The sequence below is a fragment of the Cornus florida genome, unplaced genomic scaffold, assembly GCF_030987335.1.
Source record: "Cornus florida cultivar Cherokee Brave unplaced genomic scaffold, ASM3098733v1 CherokeeBrave_3.0.0_Hap2_Chr08, whole genome shotgun sequence".
Classification (NCBI taxonomy): domain Eukaryota; kingdom Viridiplantae; phylum Streptophyta; class Magnoliopsida; order Cornales; family Cornaceae; genus Cornus; species Cornus florida.
This window is the reverse complement of record NW_026775578.1, coordinates 11,083,908-11,106,652: the sequence shown is the minus strand read 5'-3', so window position 1 is coordinate 11,106,652 and position 22,745 is coordinate 11,083,908. Positions and strand designations below refer to the sequence as shown.

The 22,745-nt window shown below is 36.1% G+C and overlaps 2 long non-coding RNA genes across 10 annotated transcripts; both read right to left on the bottom strand.

The window, feature by feature from the left end:
• Positions 1-1,538: 1,538 nt before the first annotated feature.
• LOC132269335 (uncharacterized) lies at positions 1,539-14,623 on the bottom strand. 7 transcript variants are annotated; one of them, XR_009469473.1, is made up of 8 exons: positions 12,013-14,623; positions 11,682-11,866; positions 11,078-11,165; positions 10,592-10,995; positions 10,294-10,504; positions 3,196-3,283; positions 2,709-3,113; positions 2,289-2,620 (listed from the first exon to the last, which is right to left on the bottom strand). It is a non-coding gene; the product is annotated as an uncharacterized LOC132269335 (long non-coding RNA). The 7 variants fall into 7 exon arrangements; XR_009469474.1 differs by having other exon boundaries at positions 11,078-11,205; positions 11,682-14,623; XR_009469470.1 differs by having other exon boundaries at positions 11,682-14,622.
• Positions 14,624-18,734: 4,111 nt separating this feature from the next.
• LOC132269336 (uncharacterized) lies at positions 18,735-21,967 on the bottom strand. Of its 3 annotated transcripts, none has more exons than XR_009469476.1 (4): positions 21,291-21,967; positions 20,962-21,146; positions 19,174-19,281; positions 18,735-19,091 (listed from the first exon to the last, which is right to left on the bottom strand). It is a non-coding gene; the product is annotated as an uncharacterized LOC132269336 (long non-coding RNA). The 3 variants fall into 3 exon arrangements; XR_009469478.1 differs by having other exon boundaries at positions 20,962-21,006; positions 21,291-21,952; XR_009469477.1 differs by lacking the exon at positions 20,962-21,146 and having other exon boundaries at positions 21,291-21,940.
• Between the last annotated feature and the right edge of the window lie 778 nt (positions 21,968-22,745).

Genomic DNA, 22,745 nt, shown 5'->3' with positions numbered 1-22,745 from the left:
CCAATCAAACTCGACCAACACACCATAATAAGTTTCTCCCTCAACCACCTATCTGTGTCGAACATAGTTGTCAAAGGCGCCGGAGGCGCGCGCCTGAGGCGCCAGGTTAGCGCCTTGAGTGTACTCAAGGTGGTTAGGTTATATAAGGTGTGCGCATTTAAGAGCAAGGCGCCAGGCTACAGGCGCTAGAAAGGCGCGCCCGCATGAAACTTTTGTTTTTAACTTCTTTTCATTATTTTTTTTGTTTTATTTGTGACTCTGTATTGTTATATTATTTGTATTGTATTATTTTATTACTTAATTAAGTAGAAAGCTTAAAGCCAAAGCCTATTGCAAGTTTGCAACATAAAAAACAAAAAAAAAAAAAAGAAGCAGAGGAAAGAAGAAGACAGACTGACAGAGGCAGCGAAGTACTCACTCGGGACTCTCGGATCTGCGTTGGCTCTCTCCTGGCAGGTTAGTTCTTCTTCTTCTCTCCTTCTCTTTTTCTTCTCTCCTCCTTCTCTTCTCGGATCTGCCGTATCGGTGATTCGGTCAGATTTTTTTTTTTCTTTTCTTCTTCTTCTTCTTCTTTTTTTCTCTCGAGTCTGGGGCCTCTCGGCTCTTTCTTGTCGGATATTTATGTCTTTATTTCTATTTTTCTTCTTCTTTTTATTTTTTTATTTTTTATTTTATTTATTTATTTTCCTCCAGTTTTATTCTTCTTTTTCTTTTTTTCTTCTTTTCTTCTTCTTCTCTCAAGTCTCAGCTTTCTCCTGGTAGATTTTTTTTTTTTCTTCTTTATTTATTTATTTATTTTTTCTTCTCTTCTCTTGAGTCTCGGCTCTCTCTTTTTTCTTCTTTTTATTTATTTTATTTATTTTTTCTTTCTCCAATTTTTTTTTTGTCTTTTTTTTGTCTTTTTTTTTTTTTTTTTCTTTTTTTCTTCTTCTTCTTCATTTTATTTATTTATTTGTGTGAGATACTTTATATTTACCTGATTTATTTGTGTGAACAGTTGTATTTGTTCCATTCTAACATGTTGTTGGTTTGAGGAAATGCATTTTTATCTAATTTTGTTAAAATGAAATAATTAGTTAAGTGTACTCTAATTTTGTAAAATCTTTGTATACATTGTTGGATCGAAATTTTTGGCAGCTTCAACTTTTGTGATAATTAATATTCTTGAGTATTAAGGACCATTAGGTACAAAGAAGATAAAAAAGTGCTTCGCATATATACACTTTCCTAAGGTAATGATTGAGTTAAATCCATGAAGAGCTGAATAGAAAGTAACTAATATTTTTGGTGTAATCATGTGTCACGGACTGCTTTTTCTCCAAATTCTTTTGCTCTTCACTAAATTATACTTAAGCTCGGTGAAAATGGAAACATGTAAATTTTGCTCTTTATGTTTGATTATTCACTGTTTTGAACTCAAGTACTTGATTTACTTGGTTTTAACATCTTTATGTTAAATATTTAACTTAAATAATCCATTTAGTTGATTTTTACATCTTTATATATACTATTGCATCTTTAATACTTTATTGGGTGAGTTTTGTTTTGTTTTTGTTTTTTTTTTTTTTTTTTTCCCAACATGCGCTTTGCTTCAGTCGGGCACGCGCCTCGCCTTACGCCTCAGGCTCCGGGAGACATTTGCGCTTTTGTGCGCCTTGAGCCTTTAACAACTATGGTGTCGAACATATAGATACATATATTCAATTGGACATCTCCCAACTTATCAGAAACTGACCAATAATAACATGCCACAGCAATAACTGAAATAAGCCATATAGCATATCTGTATATGCTATCACAACCGAATATAAGTCACAAGGTATCTCTGGAACAACTGATCATATCTCAACTGCTCCCACATGCCTCCTTCTGATTGGTTGGTTAAAGCACACACACATTCCTTACCCTTTAGGGGGGAAGGGGGGGTGGCAATAAAAACAAATACAAATCTTTAATCAGACATACAAGATTTGTATTGGTTTACACTTCCAGCCACATTTTCTTGATAGCGTAGAACCTTATAAGGAACACACACTAGTCGCTTTTTATGCTCCATGCGAACCTTATCCATCCAATTTGCCTTTCCCCATGGATTGATCAACTCTTGATTGATTTTCTAGTCAGTGTTAAACGTATAATCCTTGTGATGATATCCCAAATGATGGCAGAGAGCCACAAAGTATCGAAATCTCTCTTTCTCATTCAATAACAAAGGGTGTTTCAATAGACGGGATGCTCTGTAAAATTAACATGACCAATTACTACTGACTTGAAGCAATAAAAGAATCTAAGATTGAAAAAACTAGCATATACCAATAGAAATAAATAAAAAAACTAGCAATATAAGAATATAAGGGCAATAATTGAATAGATTAAAAGAAATGTTGATATAAAATTCAAAGAACACACTTAGAGGTCTTGTAATTGTATAATGGATTCCGATCGTGAGGCCTAGACAGATGATTGTTTAGGCCAATGTGACGGAATATGAACTTTTTGAAATTTTCCAGGTCTTCCGTTTTGCATCTTTCCTCCCCACATAACATATGAGCGGTCATGTCGAACATTTCCATGGGCTCTACCCATTTTGTGTAGATATCCTACTGTATCTAGAATGTTTCTGGAATTGATAATAAAAAATTGTATGATTATAATATACTACTCAAACAAAGAAAGGAGTTTTTTGAAATAAAAAAAAATATTCTAACCTCATTGATTCAATCCAGAACTCCTTGAATTCAAAGTCGTCGGATGTGTTTACAAAAAAAGGCTGACTCTCAGGATGCGTTTCCAAGCCTCAACCACTCAACAAAATAGGAATCAAATCCTTCATGACTAATCACAATCACTTCTTGGTTGCAGTCCACAGCAACATCAGTCGGTCTCAACAGATATGGAGTTCTGAATTCCTTCAACATCAGTATTGAATCAATGGCTACTCTCTGATATCTCCATTTTCTGCGCAAACACCAAAATCGAGCATCTTCTTTCCTTCGTCCATGTTTTACTATTACTCCCTTCCACAGTTTTTCCGCACAGGCTTCTTTGCATTCAATTCAAAATAATAGCTCCTCAAACCAGATCTGTAACCTTCTAGTATTTGATTCTTTATCCTAAAAATTTCAACATTATAACAAGTAGAACTAAATTTGAATTACAAATTGAAATAACATTAGGCTAGAACTTGAATTATACCTTAGCTTTACCGACCAAGTCTTAGCCTGTTCTCTCATCTTTATATATGAACGGTCTATTTGGTAATCTTCAAGATCAGGTTTTGGTTCTTTATCGAGATCCATAGTACCGACATCAAAACAATCATACTATTAAAAAATAAAAATAAATTACGGTAATTGATCACAAATCACAGAAGTCAGTCACAATAACACAGAATAACATAATTGCAACCCCATAAGTAACTAAACAGTGTATGTATATCAGGGTGGAACCCAAAATCACCACTCAGTTTGCACTGTTCCTTCATACAATATACATTCTCAGTTCAATCACTTTTGCATAATTAATCTCATCAAAATATAACATAAACAAAAATAAATTATACGTTAACAGTAATCACTAAGGTTACAGAAGTGAAACAATAACAAAATAATTAACATTAGATGAAACCCCCAATCTGCAACCAATTTAATGAAACAAGAACAATTTAAAGAAAACCCCCAATTATGAACCGAAAATATCTACCATACAAATCACGACACAAACCAGCCAAATGATAAACCCTAAACCCCAAATAAGAAATGTAAACCTACCGAGATATAATATGGTCAAGATTACTTACAAACTGATGACGATCAGCGAACAAACACAACACAAACCCTAGTTTTTGCACAAGAAATTGCTGTGATTTAGACTTTCTTGCGATTCAGACTGGTCGTGGAGCCTAATTTAGAGTTATTATCATCATCTCCTTTCAGGTTGAAAGAATTCCTCTCCGGTGACCGAAATTGGTTCAGTTCTGAGTCTCTAATCACACATTTTCAAACACATACGGATACAAGGAGATATAAAGTTGGAATAAATCAAATGACGAGATGAACAAAAGAAAGAAACATGCATAAAAGATCGATTCATGCAAAAGGAGAGAGAAGAGAGAGAGAGGAGGAACATACCTTGTCACGGTGTCACCTGAGCCTGAAGCGATACAGAGACTGCGTCCTGCGGAGTGTCGAAGCAGATTGTGTCGTCTGAAAAACTTGCCCTAACTTATATTTTTTATTTTTTTTTCCCCATCCCCTATGGGCCTCAAATTTTGAGGCCTAAGCCGAATTGGAGTTGCCCTGACTTAAATTTTTTATTTTTATTTTTTTCATCCCCTATGAAATTTGAGGCCCAAGCCAACCAAGACTTGCCGTAACTTAAATTTTTTATTTTTTATTTATATCTAAATGTAACTAATGTATCTCACCATAACATTATAACAAAATATAATAATAATTTTATTATAAAATTAAAATTGTAATGATCCTGATTTTTTTTCATTTTTTATTTTATGGTATTTTTTCCATTTTTTGGGGTTATTTTCGTCTGGTCTCATTTTGCGTGCTGGACACCGTGGTGTGCGCCGGGTGTGTTTGAGAGTTAGTTGAGGCACTTCCTTGAGTTCAGGACTCTTGGAAATGAATTGGTTGCCATTGCATTTCATGCATTATTTATACATGGTTATGTGTTTAATTGTGTGGTGGTATTATGTTGAGAGTATATATATAATTATTAAATTAAAGAAAATATATTTTTTATGCCACGGTACCCACCATGGTAATGAACCATTACAAATGGCCTTGGGATCAATTATAGACCATTAGTTTCTCTCTCTCTCTGCAACGATTTTCTCCCCCCCTCTTGGTTCTATATTTCTTTCTCTTTTTGTTACCATAAAGATTTTGACTTGCGCGTCGAGATCTACATTTTGATCGGAGCAGAGTTCCGTTTAGCCACCATTTGAATTTCGGGTTTTGGCTATGTTTTGGGGCATTTCTTTTTTATTGAGGTAGGGGTGTTCTAATCCACATCATCTTTGATTTTAGTGAATTTTCTTCCTTTAAATTATTTCTAAGCATGCTTAAATTAATTATTTTGCTTATGGTATGGAGGGCTTTGTGTATCAACGTGTTTTATGTAATTAGTTGGTTGAAAATATATATTAATTGGATTAATAAGATGAAGCATGTTAAGCTGAAAGTTGTGTTTGCGTTGAATGTGCATAAATGTTGAGATTCTATTTTGTCAATACATGAGTTGATTTTTTGTGAACTTTCTTGAAAGTATGCTATATATATTATTATGGTTGATTGCAATTTATGGAAAAATTGAATTTATTGTTATGGTTGAGGATGGCATGAAGCATTCATGCATTTCATTGGGAATGAAAGGGAAATGCCGTTTTAAAGCAAATGAAATAAATTTTGGAAAAATTATTTTGAAAAATGTTTACGAAAACCCGGACGCCTAGAAGGTGCCTGATGGTCCGTGGCGTTAATGTGATTTAGAGAGAACTAGGGAGAGACCCTAGAGTTGTTGAGCTACCTAGGCCTAGAACGACACCATGGAGGTGCCATGTGGTCGGGGATAGCTAACCAATCCTTCCCTCGTGGCGCCATAGAGGTGCTATGGGTCGGGTTGCATTAACGGTTTGGAACAGTGAAACGCAATTGTTTCGGAAAACAGGGAACGACATTGGCATGACATTGCACTTCATTAGCATACATTGTGTAATTTGTGGTTGGATGACCTATATACATACTTCTTGTTGTTGCTGTGATATCCCCTATGGCATGATCCCGTTTACTTGTATTTTATCCCTTGTATGGATTCACGGAGTCATTAAGAGGTGTGTCTTAAACACCTCTTACTGAGCGGTTGGCTCACCCCATCATATTATTATATTTTTTAGGTCACGAGAAGGAAGTGGCAGATGACGCTCCTCCACAAGTTTAAATGGGTTAGTGAACTGTTTTGACATCTTTTGTACTTGTGATCTCATTTTTTTGTATAAGCCTTGGATGGCACGTATATTATGTATCGACCTTAGAATTGACCATAGTGCCCTTAGACGACCTCGGGTTCGGGAAAGAACCCGGTTAGCGATTCGGACCTTCGGATTCGGGTCATTACAATAATATTATAATGAAAAGATTTAGATTTATAGATATATATTTAGGAATCAGTTAGAAATAAAATAAAATAGAAAAAGTAAAGTTGTTTTGATCTTCAAAAATTCCGAGCATAATAGGATTTATTTTAATTGGTAACTTTAAGTTTAGGAAAGAGTTAGAAATATAATAAAGTACAACGTTCAGATCCCTCTAGTAGAATGTCTTGCATCTCCGACGAAGGAGGAGGAAATTGTAATCAATAAAAACCCTAATAGGTTTCTTCTAAGCGACGCACAGAGAATCTCTTCTACAATTTCCTCCTCCTTCGCCAAAGAAGTAAGAGACTCTCTATTAGAGGGCTCTGAACGTTGTAGGAGAGACTCTTTGTGCGTCGCTTATAAGAAGCCTATTAAGATTTTTATTCCCCCTCCCCCCCCCCCCCCCAATTAGGGTTTTTATTACAACCACCCAACGGTAAGGAATGCCCGAAGCCTATTAGGGTTTTTATTGCCACCGCCCCAACGGTAAGGAATGCATGTGCGCTTTAGCTAGGTCTGAAAGGACATTAATATCTCTAGCAGCCCAACTGGATTGAAACTTGGGCTTTTAAATTTACAAATCGGGCTCAAATTAATTAGATTTTATTAAAACCTAATCTTATTCGGATTGGATTGGGTTTTAATAAAATTTAACTAATTTGAGCCCGATTTGTAAATTTAAAAGCCGATTGGATTGGGTTCAATCCGAACCCAACCCAATCTTACAAACACAATTAGGGATGGCAAATATCCCCAACCCGATGGGGAAACACCCTGCCCCCGCCCCAGCCCCATTTACAACGGGTTTGGAGAACCGTTTAGTTAAATGGAGTGGGGATGGTGATTTAAAAATATAAAAAAAAGGCCAGTTTTGGGGCGGGAACGGGGGAGTCCAATCCCCGCCCCGAGCCCGCCCCCGATTAGTATATAAAATTATTAATTTACCCATACTATGCTATTATATTTACTAAATTAACCTACACTATATATATGAATTTTGGAAACCCTGGACTACAGTTCACTTCCTATATTCCTAATGATAGTGAGGCAGGAGCAGGAGGAGGCACTAATAGATCTGACGAAAGAAAAAGAAAAAAAAAAATAGCAAGAGCCAAGGACGAAACAACTAGCAGATACTCGAAACTCCTACCATCCTACACTCCCTCCTGCCTCCTTCACCATCTTCATCCACCGCCTCAGCCGACATCCACCTGTTTTTGTAGATGTTTTTCTTTTCTTATTGGATGATCACTTACATTACGTTGTGTACTCAATCCTGGATACTTGAAAGTCCATTGATTTGTTCACACAATAAGATCCACCAATTGTTTTTCTTGCAATTTTCTGGTTTTGATTTGAAGTTATTAAAGATGAGATTACAATTTTGTTAATATTTAATTTTCTTAATATTTGATTAAAGAATCAGAGGAGTCCGCAAATCTCAACGAATCGCTTTGAGTTTAACATATATATATATTTGATTAATGGATGATGATACTGATTGATGATGTTATTTTGTTTTGTTTGGTTGACGTTTGCTTGAAAGTTCAGATTTATGTGGTTTTGTAGAATCAAAAAAATTAGAATTTTCAAATTTAATCAGTTATGGGACAGTTGCGGGGTGGGGTCGGGGCAAGCGGCGGCAGGGCTGGGGCGGTTATGGGGGTTGGGGGTAAAGAAAAATAAATTTTTGGGCGGTTTTGGGGGTGCAAAATTTAAATGGGGACGGGGATGGTGATTGAGACACCCGCCCCAAACCGCCCCATTGCCATCCCTAAACACAATACAACGTTGAACATAAACCCTTTCTTTTCTCTTTCCTCATCTTTTTTCTATCTCTAGATCGCCTCCCGATTCTTTTCCCTCTTTCCACTCCAATCAGTATCGATCTCTGAGCTTTTCGTTCGCGTTTGGTTTGCGTTTTGTTCTCTCCGCTGCTCTGTTGTGTGTTGATTCACGCTGCCGATTGTAATTACGTTTGTGATTGTATGTTTTCTTTGTTCTTGAAAATCGAAAATGCTGAAAACCAAGTTATTACAATTACATTTGGAGTTTAAGATGAGGTTTTAGTTTTCAAGGTTTTCTAATGAAGAATGTTTTTAATATATGAAGTTTTGCCTTTCCTGGATTGTTGGATGCTCTGTTCTAAACTTATTTCTCAATCAATCAATTTTTTGTGCTTGTGGGTTAATTTTATCATGCTAATTTGTCCATCCCTTTTCATGCATTCTTGTTTCATGGTAGTTTCAGCTTGTAGGTATTAGTGGGTTTGGTAATTTATCTTTAAAAACTTATATTAAATTTGTGCAAATTTAAGTCCTACCTATATATACACTAGTAAAACACACAAGCGATGTACGTGATGAGAAGTTATTTTATAATCTTAATTAATATAAAAATTGTTGATGCATAAATCTGTATGATCCGATCCAACGTCCTCTCCTATAACAAAGAGAGATGGTAACCCTTGTCGGCACCGGTGTGGTGCTTGCCAACGGTTCTCCAACGATCAAGTCAGAATGGAACCTATAAAATTTAAGCAGAAAATATACTATTTAATTCCTGCGTACCTCTTTGGTTTGACAGAACTATGCCCTTAGAAGGTAGACGTCATCCGTTAAGAGTTATTTAAACTAGGTCATCCCTCTTTATCCGTACCGTTAAAATACCCTAATTCAAATTATCCTTATCAATTGCCTCTCATTCCCGAGCTTGCTCATCAAGCGTGTGGAATGTCAGACACTAATTTTCTTCTTTTTGTCGGGTCAAGTTGTTTTTAATCAGAGCTAAGCATCTATTATTGCTTCAATCTTGTTCCTTTATCAATGGAAGTTGTTGTACTCAGCTAATCCACTAGAAGGAGTAGTTATTCCGACTTTCACTTAACTCGTTTGGTTAATAAGATAAGTAAAATTTGTCGAACTTCACTCAGCACACCTTTAATAAGGGAAGCATATTCTACAAGCTCCACCCAGCTCGCCTTTTAAAAAGGAAAGCAAATTTTACAAGCTTCACTCAGCTCGCCCTTTAATAAGGGAAGTCTATTTTACGAGCTTCACTCAGCTAGCCCTTTAATAAGGGAATAGGCTTTTTCTGAGCTTCATAGACTCACCCTTTAATAGGGAAGTAAGCTTTTACTAAACTTTATGAGCTTCTCCCTTTAATAGAGGAGGTTGATTTTATTAAGCTTCGTAAGTTTATACCTTTAATAAGGGAGGTTGATTTTACGAAGCTTCGTGAGGTTCTTCCTTTAATAAGGGAGATTGATTTTATTAAGTTTCGTGAGCTCTTCCCTTATAAAGGGAGTTCTGTATGTGTCTATATCTATCTAGACATTACAGATAAGGTTGACAAACCCAACCTTCTAACCAACTAACCCAATCAAACTCGTCCAACACACCATAATAAGTTTCTCCCTCAACCACCCATCTGTGTCGAACATATAGATACATATATTCAGTTGGACATCTCCTAACTTACTGGAAACTGACCAATAATAACATGCCACAGCAATAACTAAAATAAGCCATAAAGCATATCTGTGTATGCTATCACAACCGAATATAAGTCACAAGGTATCTCTGGAACAACTTATCATATCTCAACTGCTCCCACATGCCTCCTGATTGGTTGGTTAAAGCGCACAGGGGGAGGAGGGGTGGCAATAAAAACCAATACAAATCTTTAATCAGACATACAAGATTTCTATTGGTTTACACTTCCAGCCTCATTTTCTTGATACTGTAGAACCTTCTAAGGAACACACACTCGTCGCTTTTTATGCTCCATGCGAACCTTATCTATCCAATTTGCCTTTCCCCATGGATTGATCAACTCTTGATTGATTTTCTAGTCAGTGTTAAACGTATAATCCTTGTGATGATATCCCAAATGATGGCAGAGAGCCACAAAGTATTGAAATCTCTCTTTCTCATTCAATAACAAAGGGTGTTTCAATAGACGGGATGCTCTGTAAAATTAACATGACCAATTACTACTGACTTGAAGCAATAAATGAATCTAAGATTGAAAAAACTAGTATATACCAAGAGAAATAAATAAAAAAACTTGGAGCAATAAAAGAATATAAGGGCAATAATTGAATAGATTAAAAGACATGATATAAAATTCAAAGAACATACTTAGAGGTCTTGTAATGGGAGAATGGATTCCGATCGTGAGGCCTAGACGGATGATTGTTTAGGCCAATGTGACGGAATATGAACTTTTTGAAATTTTCCACGTCTTCCGTTTTGCATCTTTCCTCCCCGCATAACATATGAGTGGTCATGCAGAACATTTCCATGGGCTCTACCCATTTTGTGTAGATACCCTATTGTATCTAGAATGTTTCTGGAATTGATAATAAAAAATTGTATCATTATAATATACTACTCAAACAAAGAAAGGAGTTTTTTGAAATAAAAAAAACATTCTTACATCATCGATTCAATCCAGAACTCCTTGAATTCATAGTCGTCGGATGTGTTTACAAAAAAAGGCTGACCCTCAGGATGTGTTTCCAAGCTTCAACCACTCAACAAAATAGGAATCAAATCCTTCATGACTAGTCACAATCACTTCTTGGTTGAAGTCCACAGCAACATCAGTCGGTCTCAACAGATATGGAGTTCTGAATTCCTTCAACATCAGTATTGAATCAATGGCTACTCTCTGATATCTCCATTTTCTGCGCAAACACCAAAATCGAGCATCTTCTTTCCTTCGTCCATGTTTTACTATTACTCCCTTCCACAGTTTTTCCGCCCAGGCTTCTTTGCATTCAATTCAGAATAATAGCTCCTCACACCAGATCTGTAACCTTCTAGTATTGATTCTTTATCCTAAAAATTTCAACATTATAACAATTAGAACTAAATTTGAATTACAAATTGAAATAACATTAGGCTAGAACTTGAATTATACCTTAGCTTTACTGACCAAGTCTTAGCCTGTTCTCTCATCTTTATATATGAACGGTCTATTTGGTAATCTTCAAGATCAGGTTTTGGTTCTTTATCGAGATCCATAGTACCAACATCAAAACAATCATACTATTAAAAAATAAAAATAAATTACGGTAATTAATCACAAATCACAGAAGTCAGTCACAATAACACAGAATAACATAATTGCAACCCCATAAGTAACTAAACAGTGTATGTATTTCAGGGTGGAACCCAAAATCACCACTCATTTTGCATTGTTCCTTCATACAATATACATTCTCAGTTCAATCACTTTTGCATAATTAATCTCATCAAAATATAACATAAACAAAAATAAATTATACGTTAACAGTAATCACTAAGGTTACAGAAGTGAAACAATAACAAAATAATTAACATTAGATGAAACCCCCAATCTGCAACCAATTTAATGAAAGAAAAACAATTTAAAGAAAACCCCCAATTATGAACCAAAAATATCTACCATACAAATCACGACACAAACCAGCCAAATGATAAACCCTAAACCCCAAATAAGAAATGTAAACCTACCGAGATATAATATGGTCAAGATTACTTACAAATTGATGACGATCAGCGAACAAACACAACACAAACCCTAGTCTCTGCACAAGAAATTGCTGTGATTCAGACTTTCTTGCGATTCAGACCGGTAGTGGAGCCTAATTTAGAGTTATTATCATCATCTCCTTTCTGGTTGAAAGAATTCCTCTCCGGTGACCAAAAATGGTTCAGTTCTGAGTTTCTAATCACACATTTTCAAACACATATGGATATAAGGAGAGATAAAGTTGGAATAAATCAAATGACGAGATGAACAAAAGAAAGAGACATGTATAAAAGATCGATTCATGCAAAAGGAGGGAGAAGAGAGAGAGAGGATGAACATACCTTGTCATGGTGTCACCTGAGCCTGAAGCGATACAGAGGCTGCGTCCTGCGGAGTGTCGAAGCAGATTGTGTCGTCTGAAAAACTTGCCCTAACTTATATTTTTTATTTTTCTTCTTCCCATCCCCAATGGGCCTCAAATTTTGAGGCCCAAGCCGGATTGGAGTTGCCCTAACTTAAATTTTTTTTTTTTTTTTTTCATCCCCTATGGTCCTCAAAATTTGAGGCCCAAGCCAACCAAGACTTGCCGTAACTTAAATTTTTTATTTTTTTTCATATCTAAATGTAACTAATGTATCTCACCATAACATTATAACAAAATATAATAATAATTTTATTATAAAATTATAATTGTAATGATCTTGATTTTTTTTCATTTTTTATTTTCTTGTATTTTTTCCTTTTTTTGGGGTTATTTTGGTTTGGTCTCATTTTGCATGCCGGACACCGTGGAGTGCGCCGGGTGTGTTTGAGAGTTAGTTGGGGCACTTCCTTGAGTTCAGAACTCTTGGAAATGAATTGGTTGCCATTTCGACATTTTTCTCTTTATTTTTATTTTTATTTATTTATTTATTTTTTTTGGGACCAGGTTGGACCCGCTTGGAATTTTATTTAGACTTCATTGCATTTCATGCATTATTGCTTGATGCTTATACATGGTTATGTGTTTAATTGTGTGGTGGTATTATCTTGAGAGTATATATATAAGTTATTAAATTAAAAAATATATATTTTTTATGCCACGGTACCCACCATGGTAATGAACCATTACAAATGGCCTTAGGATCAATTACAGACCATTACTTTCTCTCTCTCTGCCACGATTTTCTCTCCCCCTCTTGGTTCTATATTTCTTTCTCTTTTTGTTTCCATAAAGATTTTGACTTGCGTGTCGAGATCTATATTTTGATCGGAGCAGAGTTCCGTTTAGCCACCATTTGAATTTCGAGTTTGGGCTAAGTTTTGGGGCTTTTCTTTTTTATTGAGGTAGGGGTGTTCTAATCTACATCATCTTTGATTTTAGTGAATTTTCTTCCTTTAAATTATTTCTGAGCATGCTTAAATTAATTATTTTGCTTGTGGTATGGAGGCTTTGTGTATCAATGTGTTTTATGTAATTAGTTGGTTGAAAATATATGTTAATTGGATTAATAAGATGAAGCATGTTAAGCTGAAAGTTGTGTTTGCCTTGAATGTGCATAAATGTTGAGATTCTATTTTGTCAATACATGAGTTGATTTTTTGTGAACTTTCTTGAAAGCATGCTATATATATTGTTGTGGTTGATTGCAATTTTTGGAAAAATTGAATTAATTGTCATGGTTGAGGATGGCATGAAGCATTCATGCATTTCATTGGAAATGAAAGGGAAATGTTTTTTTAAAGCAAATGAAATAAATTTTGGAAAAATTATTTTGAAAAATGTTTACGAAAACTCGGACGCTTAGGAGGTGCCTAGTGGTCCGCGGCGTTAATGTGATCTAGAGAGAACTAGGGAGAGACCCTAGCGTGGTTGAGCTACCTAGGCCTAGAACGACACCATGGAGGTGCCATGTGGTCGGGGATAGCTAGGCAATCCTTCCCTCGTGGCGCCATAGAGGTGCTATGGGTCTGGTTGCATTAACGGTTTGGAACAGTGAAATGCAATTGTTTCAGAAAACAGGGAACGACATTGGCATGACATTGCACTTCATTGGTATACATTGTGTAATTGTGGTTGGATGACCTATATACATACTTGTAGTTGTTGTTGTGGTATCCCCTATGGAATGATCCCGTTTACATGTATTTTATCTCTTGTATGGATTCACGGGGTCATTAAAAGATGTGTCTTAGACACCTCTTACTGAGCGACTGGCTCATCCCATCATATTATTATATTTTTCAGGTCACGAGAAGGAAGTGGCAGACGACGCACATCCACAAGTTTAAATGGGTTAGTGAACTGTTTTGATAACTTTTATACTTGTGATCTCTTTTTTTTTTGTATAAGCCTTGGGATGACACGTATATTATGTATCGACTTTAGAATTGACCCTAGTGCCCTTAGATGACCTCGGGTTCGGGTAAGAACCCGGTTAGCGATTCGGACCCTCGGGTTCGGGTCATTACAATAATATTATAATGAAAAGATTTAGATCTATACATATATATTTAGGAATGAGTTAGAAATAAAATAGAATAGAAAAAGTAAAGTTGTTTTGACTTTCAAAAATTCTGAGCATAATAGGATTTATTTTAATTGGTAACTTTAGGTTTAGGAAAGAGTTAGAAATATAATAAAATAGGATTTATACTCTGTGCACGCTGGCATCCCACTCAGTGCACGCTGGCTACTGCAAATTTGATTTCATAAATTGCAGCACAATATGGCCCACCACAAAAGTACAACGTTCAGAGCCCTTTAGTAGAGTGTCTTACATCTCCAACGAAGGAGGAGGAAATTGTAATCAATAAAAACCCTAATAGGCTTCTTGTAAGCGACACATAGAGAATCTCTTTTACAATTTCCTCCTCTTTCGCCGAAGAAGTAAAAGACTCTCTACTAGAGGGCTCTGAACGTTATAGGAGAGACTCTTTGTGCGTCGCTTATAAGAAGGCTATTAGGATTTTATTGCCCCCCCCCCCCCCCCCCCGGCTGTTAGGGTTTTTATTACAACCACCCAACGGTAAGGAATGCCCGAAGCCTATTAGGGTTTTTACTGCCACTGCCCCAACGGTAAGGAATGCGTGTGCGCTTTAGCTAGGTCTGAAAGGACATTAATATCTCCAGCAGCCCAACTGGATTGAAACTTGGGCTTTTAAATTTACAAATCGGGCTCAAATTAATTAGATTTTATTAAAACCTAATCTTATTCAGATTGGATTGGGTTTTAATAAAATCTAACTAATTTGAGCCCGATTTGTAAATTTAAAAGCCGATTGGATTGGGTTCAATCCAAACCCAACCCAATCTTACAAACACAATTAGGGATGGCAAATATCCCCAACCCGGTGGGGAAACAACCCGCCCCCGCCCTAGCCCCATTTACAACGGGTTTGGAGAACCGTTTAGTTAAATGGAGTGGGGATGGTGATTTAAAAATAAAAAAAAGGCCGGTTTTGGGGCGGGAACGGGGAAGTCCATTCCCCGCCCCGAGCCCGCCCCCGATTAGTATATAAAATTATTAATTTACCCCTACTATGCTATTATATTTACCAAATTAACCTACACTATATATTTGAATTTCGGAAACCCTGGACTACAGTTCACTTCCTATATTCCTAATGACAGTGAGGCAGGAGCAGGAGGCGGCACTAGTAGATTTGACGAAAGAAAAAAAAAAAAAAAAAATAGCAAGAGCCAAGGATGAAACAACTAGCAGGTACTCGAAACTCCTACCATCCTACACTCCCTCTGACCTCCTTCACCATCTTCATCCACCGCCTCAGCCGACGTCCACCTGTTTTTGCAAATGTTTTTCTTTTCTTGTTGGATGATCACTTACATTACGTTGTGTACTCAATCCTGGATACTTGGAAGTCCATTGATTTGTTCACACAATAAGATCCACCAATTGTTTTTTTTGTAATTTTCTGGTTCTGATTTGAAGTTATTAAAGGTGAGATTGCAATTTTGTTAATATTTGATTAAAGAATCAGAAGAGTCCACAAATCTCAACGAATTGCTTTGAGTTATATATATATATATATATATATATATTTGATTACTGAATGATGATACTGATTGATGATGTTATTTTGTTTTGTTTGGTTGATGTTTGCTTGAAAATTCAGATTTATATGGTTTTGTAGATTCAAAAAAATTAGAATTTTCAAATTTAATCGGTTATGGGACAGTTGTGGGGTGGGGGCGAGGCAAGCGGCGGCAGGGTGGGGCGGTTATCGGGGTTGGGGTTAAAGAAAAATCAATTTTTGGGCGGTTTTGGGGGTGCAAAATTTAAACGGGGACAGGGATGGTGATTGAGACCCCCGCCCCAAACCGCCCCATTGCCATCCCTAAACACAATACAACGTTGAACACAAACCCTTTCTTTTCTCTTTCCTCATCTTTTTTCTCTCTCTAGATCGTCTCCCAATTCTTTTCCCTCTTTCCACTCCAATCAGTACCGATCTCTAAGCTTTTCGTCCGCGTTTGGTTTGCATTTCGTTCTTTCCGCTGCTCTGTTGTATGTTGATCCACACTGCAGATTGTACTTATGTTTGTGATTGTATGTTTTCTTTGTTCTCAAAAATGCTGAAAACCAAGTTATTACACTTACATTTGGAGTTTAAGATGAGGTTTTAGTTTTCAAGGTTTTCTAATGAAGAATGTTTTTAATATTTGAAGTTTTGCTTTTCCTGAATTGTTGGATGCTCTGTTCTAAACTTATTTCTCAACCAATCAATTTTTTGTGCTTGTGGGTTAATTTTATCCTGCTAATTTGTCCATCCCTTTTCATGTATTCTTGTTTCATGGTAGCTTCAGCTTGTAGGTATTAGTGGGTTTGGTATTTTATCTTTAAAAACTAATATTAAATTTATGCAAATTTAAGTCCTACCTATATATACACTAGTAAAACACACATGCAATGTACGTGATGAAAAGTTATTTTATAATCTTAATTAATATAAAAATTATTGATGCATAAATCTGTATGATCCGATCCAACGTCCTCTCTTGTAACAAAGAGAGATGGTAACCCTTGTCGACAACGGTGTGGTGCTTGCCAATGGTTATCCAACGATCAAGTCAGAATGGAACCTATAAAATTTAAGCAGAAAATATATTATTTAATTCTTGCGTACCTCTTCGGTTTGACAGAACTATGCCCTTAGAAGGTAGATGTCATCCGTTAAGAGTTATTTAAACCAAGTCATCCTTCTTTATCCGTATTGTTAAAATACCCTAATTCAAATTATCTTATCAATTGCCTCTCATTCTCGAGCTTGCTCATCAAGCGTGGGGAATGTCAGACACTATTTTTCTTCTTTTTGTCGGGTCGAGTTGTTTTTAATCAGAGCTAAGCATCTAATATTGCTTCAATCTTGTTCCTTTATCAATAGATGTTGTTGTACTCAGCTAATCCACTAGAAGGAGTTGTTATTCCGACTTTTACTTAACTCGTTTGTTTAATAAGTAAAACTTGTCGAACTTCACTCAGCACGCCTTTAATAAGGGAAGCATATTCTACGAGCTCCACCCAGCTCGCCTTTTAAAAAGCAAAGCATATTTTACAAGCATCACTCAGCTCACCCTTTAATAAGGGAAGTATATTTTATGAGCTTCACTCGGCTAGCCCTTTAATAAGGGAATAGGCTTTTTCTGAGCTTCATAGACTCACCCTTAAATAGGGAAGTAAGCTTTTACTAAACTTCATGAGCTTCTCCCTTTAATAGAGGAGGTTGATTTTATTAAGCTTCGTAAGCTTCTCCCTTTAATAAGGGAGGTTGATTTTACGAAGCTTCGTGAGGTTCTTCCTTTAATAAGGGAGATTGATTTTATTAAGTTTCGTGAGCTCTTCCTTATAAATGGAGTTCTGTCTGTGTCTATATCTATCTAGACATTATAGATAAGGTTGACGAACCCAACCTTCTAACCAACTAACCCAATCAAACTTGTCCAACACACCATAATAAGTTTCTCCCTCAACCACCTATCTGTGTCGAACATATAGATACATATATTCAGTTGGACATCTCCTAACTTACTGGAAACTAACCAATAATAGTATGCCACAGCAATAACTGAAATAAGCCATATAGCATATCTGTATATGCTATCACAATCAAATATAAGTCACAAGGTATCTCTGGAACAACTGATCATATCTCAACTGCTCCCACATGCCTCCTTCTGATTGGTTGGTTAAAGCGCACACACATTCCTTACCCTTTAGGGGGTGAGGGGTGGCAATAAAAACCAATACAAATATTTAATCAGACATACAAGATTTGTATTGGTTTACACCCAACCTCATTTTCTTGATACTGTAGAACCTTATAAGGAACACACACTCGTCGCTTTGTATGCTCCATGCGAACCTTATCTATCTAATTTGCCTTTCCCCATGGATTGATCAACTCTTGATTGATTTTCTAGTCAGTGTTAAACGTATAATCCTTGTGATGATATCCCAAATGATGGCAGAGAGCCACAAAGTATTGAAATCTCTCTTTCTCATTCAATAACAAAGGGTGTTTCAATAGACGGGATGCTCTGTAAAATTAACATAACCAATTGCTACGGACTTGAAGCAATAAATGAATCTAAGATTAAAAAAACTAGTATATACCAAGAGAAATAAATAAAAAAACTTGGAGCAATAAAAGAATATAAGGGCGATAATTGAATAGATTAAAAGAAATGTTGATATAAAATTCAAAGAATATACTTAGAGGTCTTTTAATTATAGAATGGATTCCGATCGTGGGGCCTAGACAGATGATTGTTTAGGCCAATGTGACAGAATATAAACTTTTTGAAATTTTCCATGTCTTCCGTTTTGTTATATGTGGTTGATTCTACCATCATTTTGTCCATAGAAGGAATGATGAGATGCATCTTTCCTCCCCGCATAACATATGAGCCATCATGTAGAACATTTCCATGGGCTCTACCCATTTTATATAGATACCCTATTGTATCTAGAATGTTTCTGGAATTGATAATACAAATTGAATTATTATAATATACTACTCAAATAAAGAAAGGAGTTTTTTTAAATTAAAAAAATATTCTTACCTCATCGATTCAATCTAGTACTCCTTGAATTCATAGTCATCGGATGTGTTTACAAAAAAAGGCTGACTCTCAGGATGTGTTTCTAGGCTTCAACCACTCAACAAAATAGGAATCAACATCTGTCCGTCTCAACAGATATGGAGTTTTGAATTCCTTCAGCATCATTATTGAATCAATGGCTACTCTCTGATATCTCCATTTTCTGCGCAAACACCAAAATCGAGCATCTTCTTTCTTTCGTCCACGTTTTACTATTACTCCCTTCCATAGTTTTTCCACCCAGGCTTCTTTGCATTCAAATTCAAAATAATAGCTCCTCACACCAGATCTGTAACCTTCTAGTATTGATTCTTTATCCTAAAAATTTCAACATTATAACAATTAGAACTAAATTTGAATTACAAATTGAAATAACATTAGGCTAGAACTTGAATTATACCTTAGCTTTACCGACCAAGTCTTAGCCTGTTCTCTCATCTTTATATATGAACAGTCTATTTGGTAATCTTCAAGATTAGGTTTTGGTTCTTTATCAAGATCCATAGTACTGACATCAAAGCAATCATACTATTAAAAAATAAAAATAAAATACGGTAATTGATCACAAATCGCAGAAGTCAGTAACAATAACACAAAATAACATAATTGCAACCCCATAAGTAACTAAATAATGTATGTATATCAGGGTGGAACCCAAAATCACCACTGATTTTGCATTGTTCCTTCATACAATATACATTCTCAGGTCAATCACTTTTGCATAATTAATCTCATCAAAATATAACATAAACAAAAATAAATTATACGTTGTAGGGGTTCTTTTCTACTAGATAAGAAAAGAGCAATAAAATAAAGATATCAGGAATACAAATACGAAGGAAAACAGAGGAGATGCTCAGTGCAGGAGGAGGAGAAGAAGACCAACTATCAAGATAAAGATGGTGGTTGGGCGAGTATACAATATTTCATGACAGCTTTTCTTCCTTTCGGGGGTTGGTTCTTTCTTCATAGGACAGTGCAATTTATAGATTTGGATTCCATTGGTTATTATCCAATGGTTCCTTCCATGCATAGTCCCTCACATGCATCACCCCTAATCCGGATTACGTGAGTAATCCTGAAGATTTAGGTGTTTGAAGGGTCTAATCCTTTCCTCGAGCCTTGTCCCACGTTGCCATGTCACTTCTCCCTTAATCAGGGGCATTAAATGTTGCTTGGTCGTTGGTTGGTCAAGCCTGACATAGGATTAATTATGATTTTAAGGTTTGCTGTCACGACATGTATAATCTCATCATTTTGTTAATTGGGCTTTGTCGAGAGTGAAGGCACCTCTTGACTTCTCATCCACCAATCCAAGATCCTCCTAAGTTTCCCAAATATGGATTCCTATAACACGAAGATCCTACCTTCATCTCATGCTACGGAGCTCCAATCTTTCAAAACAGTATTGTTTGGAGTAACACCATCGAGGTATTCGAGAATTGGTCTCTCGAGGCTTGATGGGCCTGGTGTGATGTCAAGGCTTGGGATGCTCGAGGATCAGCTTCTCGAGGCTTATTGGGCCTGGAGCAATCCCAGGGCTTTGTATGCTCGAAGTTTGATCTCTCGAGGCTTGGTGGGCCTGGAGCGATGCCAAGGCTTAGAGTGCTCGAGATTTGAGCTTTCGAGGCTTGAGGGGCTGGAGCGATGCCAGGGCTTAGAGTGCTCGAGATTTGATCTTTCGAGACTTGAGGGCCTGGAGCGATGCTAGGGCTTAAAGTGCTCGAGATTTGATCTTTCGAGGCTTGAGGGCCTGGAGCTATACCAGGGCTTAGAGTGCTCGAGATTTGATCTTTTGAGGCTTAAGAGCCTGGATGCCTGGGCTTATAGTGTTCGAGATTTGACCTTTCGAGGCTTTTGACTTTTCAAATTGCCACGGAGGATTTGGCTAGGGTTGTATTGACTTATCAACATGCCACATCAGCTTCTAATAAGTGACACCCACATACGTTAACAGTAATCACTAAGGTTACAGAAGTGAAACAATAACAAAATAATTAACATTAGATAAAACCCCCAATCTACAACCAATTTAATGAAACAAGAACAATTTAAAGAAAACCCACCCAATTGTGAACCAAAAATATCTACCATACAAATCACGACACAAACCAGCCAAATGATAAACCCTAAACCCCAAATAAGAAATGTAAACCTACCAAGATATAATATGGTCAAGATTACTTACAAATTGATGACGATCAGCAAACAAACACAACACAAACCCTAGTTTCTGCACAAGAAATTGCTGTGATTCAGACTCTCTTACGATTTAGACCGGTCGTGGAGCCTAATTTAGAGTTATTATCATCATCTCTTTTCAGGTTGAAAGAATTCTTCTCCGGTGACCGAAAATGGTTTAGTTCTGAGTTTCTAATCACACATTTTCACGAACAAATGGATACAGGGAGAGATAAAGTTGGAATAAATCAAATGATGAGATGAACGAAAGAAAGAAACATGTACAAAAGATCTATTCATGCAAAAGGAGAGAGAAGAGAGAGGGGATGGACATACCTTGTTACGATGTCACCTGAGCCTGAAGCGATACGGAGGCCCTGCGGAGTCTCGAAGTAGATTGTGTCGTCCGAAAAACTTGCCCTAACTTATATTTTTTATTTTATTTTTCCCATCCCCTATGGGCCTTAAATTATTTATTTATTTTTTCCATCCCCTATGAGGCCCAAGCCAACCAAGACTTGCCGTAACTTAAATTTTTTATTTTTTTTCATATATAATAAATGTAACTATGTATCTCATCATACCATTGTAATACAATATAATAATAATTTTATTATAAAATTATAATTATAATGATCTTGATTTTTTTCATTTTTTATTTTCTAGTATTTTTTCAATTTTTTGTGGTTATTTTCGTTTAGTCTCATTTTGCGTGCCGGATACCGTGGAGTACGCCGGGTGTGTTTGAGAGTTAGTTGGACACTTACTTGAGTTCAGGACTTTTGGAAATGAATTGGTTGTCATTTTGTCAATTTTTCGTTTTTTTTTTTGACCGGCAGGTCCGAGGTGGGACTCGCTTGGAATTTTATTTAGAGTTCATTGCATTTCATGCATTATTGCTTAATGCTTATACATGGTTATGTGTTTAATTGTGTGATGGTATTATGCTGAGAGTATATATATAAGTTATTAAATTAAAGAAAATATATTTTTTATGCCATGGGACCCACCATGGTAATGAACTATTAAAAATGGGCCTTAGGATCAATTACAGACCATTACTTTCTTTCTCTTTGCCACGATTTTTTCTCTCCCTCTTGGTTCTATGTTTCTTTCTCTTTTTGTTACAATTTCAATCTTTCATTTCTCCGTAACCATAAAGACTTTGACTTTGCCACTTAAGGCAAAGTTGACGAGCGCGTCGAGATCTGCATTTTGATTGGAGCAGAGTTCCTTTTGGCCACCTTTTGAATTTCGGGAATGGGCTAAGTTTTGGGGCTTTTTTTTCTTTATTGAGGTAGGGGTATTCTTATCCACATCATCGTTGATTTTAGTGAATTTTCTTCCTTTAAATTATTTCTAAGCGTGCTTAAATTAATTATTTTGCTTATGGTATTGAGGGCTTTGTGTATCAATGTGTTTTATGTGATTAGTTGGTTGAAAATATATGTTAATTGGATTAATAAGATGAAGCATGTTAAGTTGAAATTTGTGTTTGCCTTGTATGTCCATAAATGTTGAGATTCTATTTTGTCAATACATGAGATGATTTTTTGTGAACTTTCTTGAAAGCATGCTATATATATTATTGTGGTTGATTGCAATTTATGAAAAAATTGAATTTATTTTCATGGTTGAGGATGGCATGAAACATTTATGCATTTCATTGGGAATGAAAAGGAAATGTTGTTTTAAAAGCAAATGAAATAAATTTTGGAAATATTATTTTAAGAAGTGTTTACGAAAACCCGGATGCCTAAGAGGTGCCTAGTAGTCCGTGGTGTTAATGTG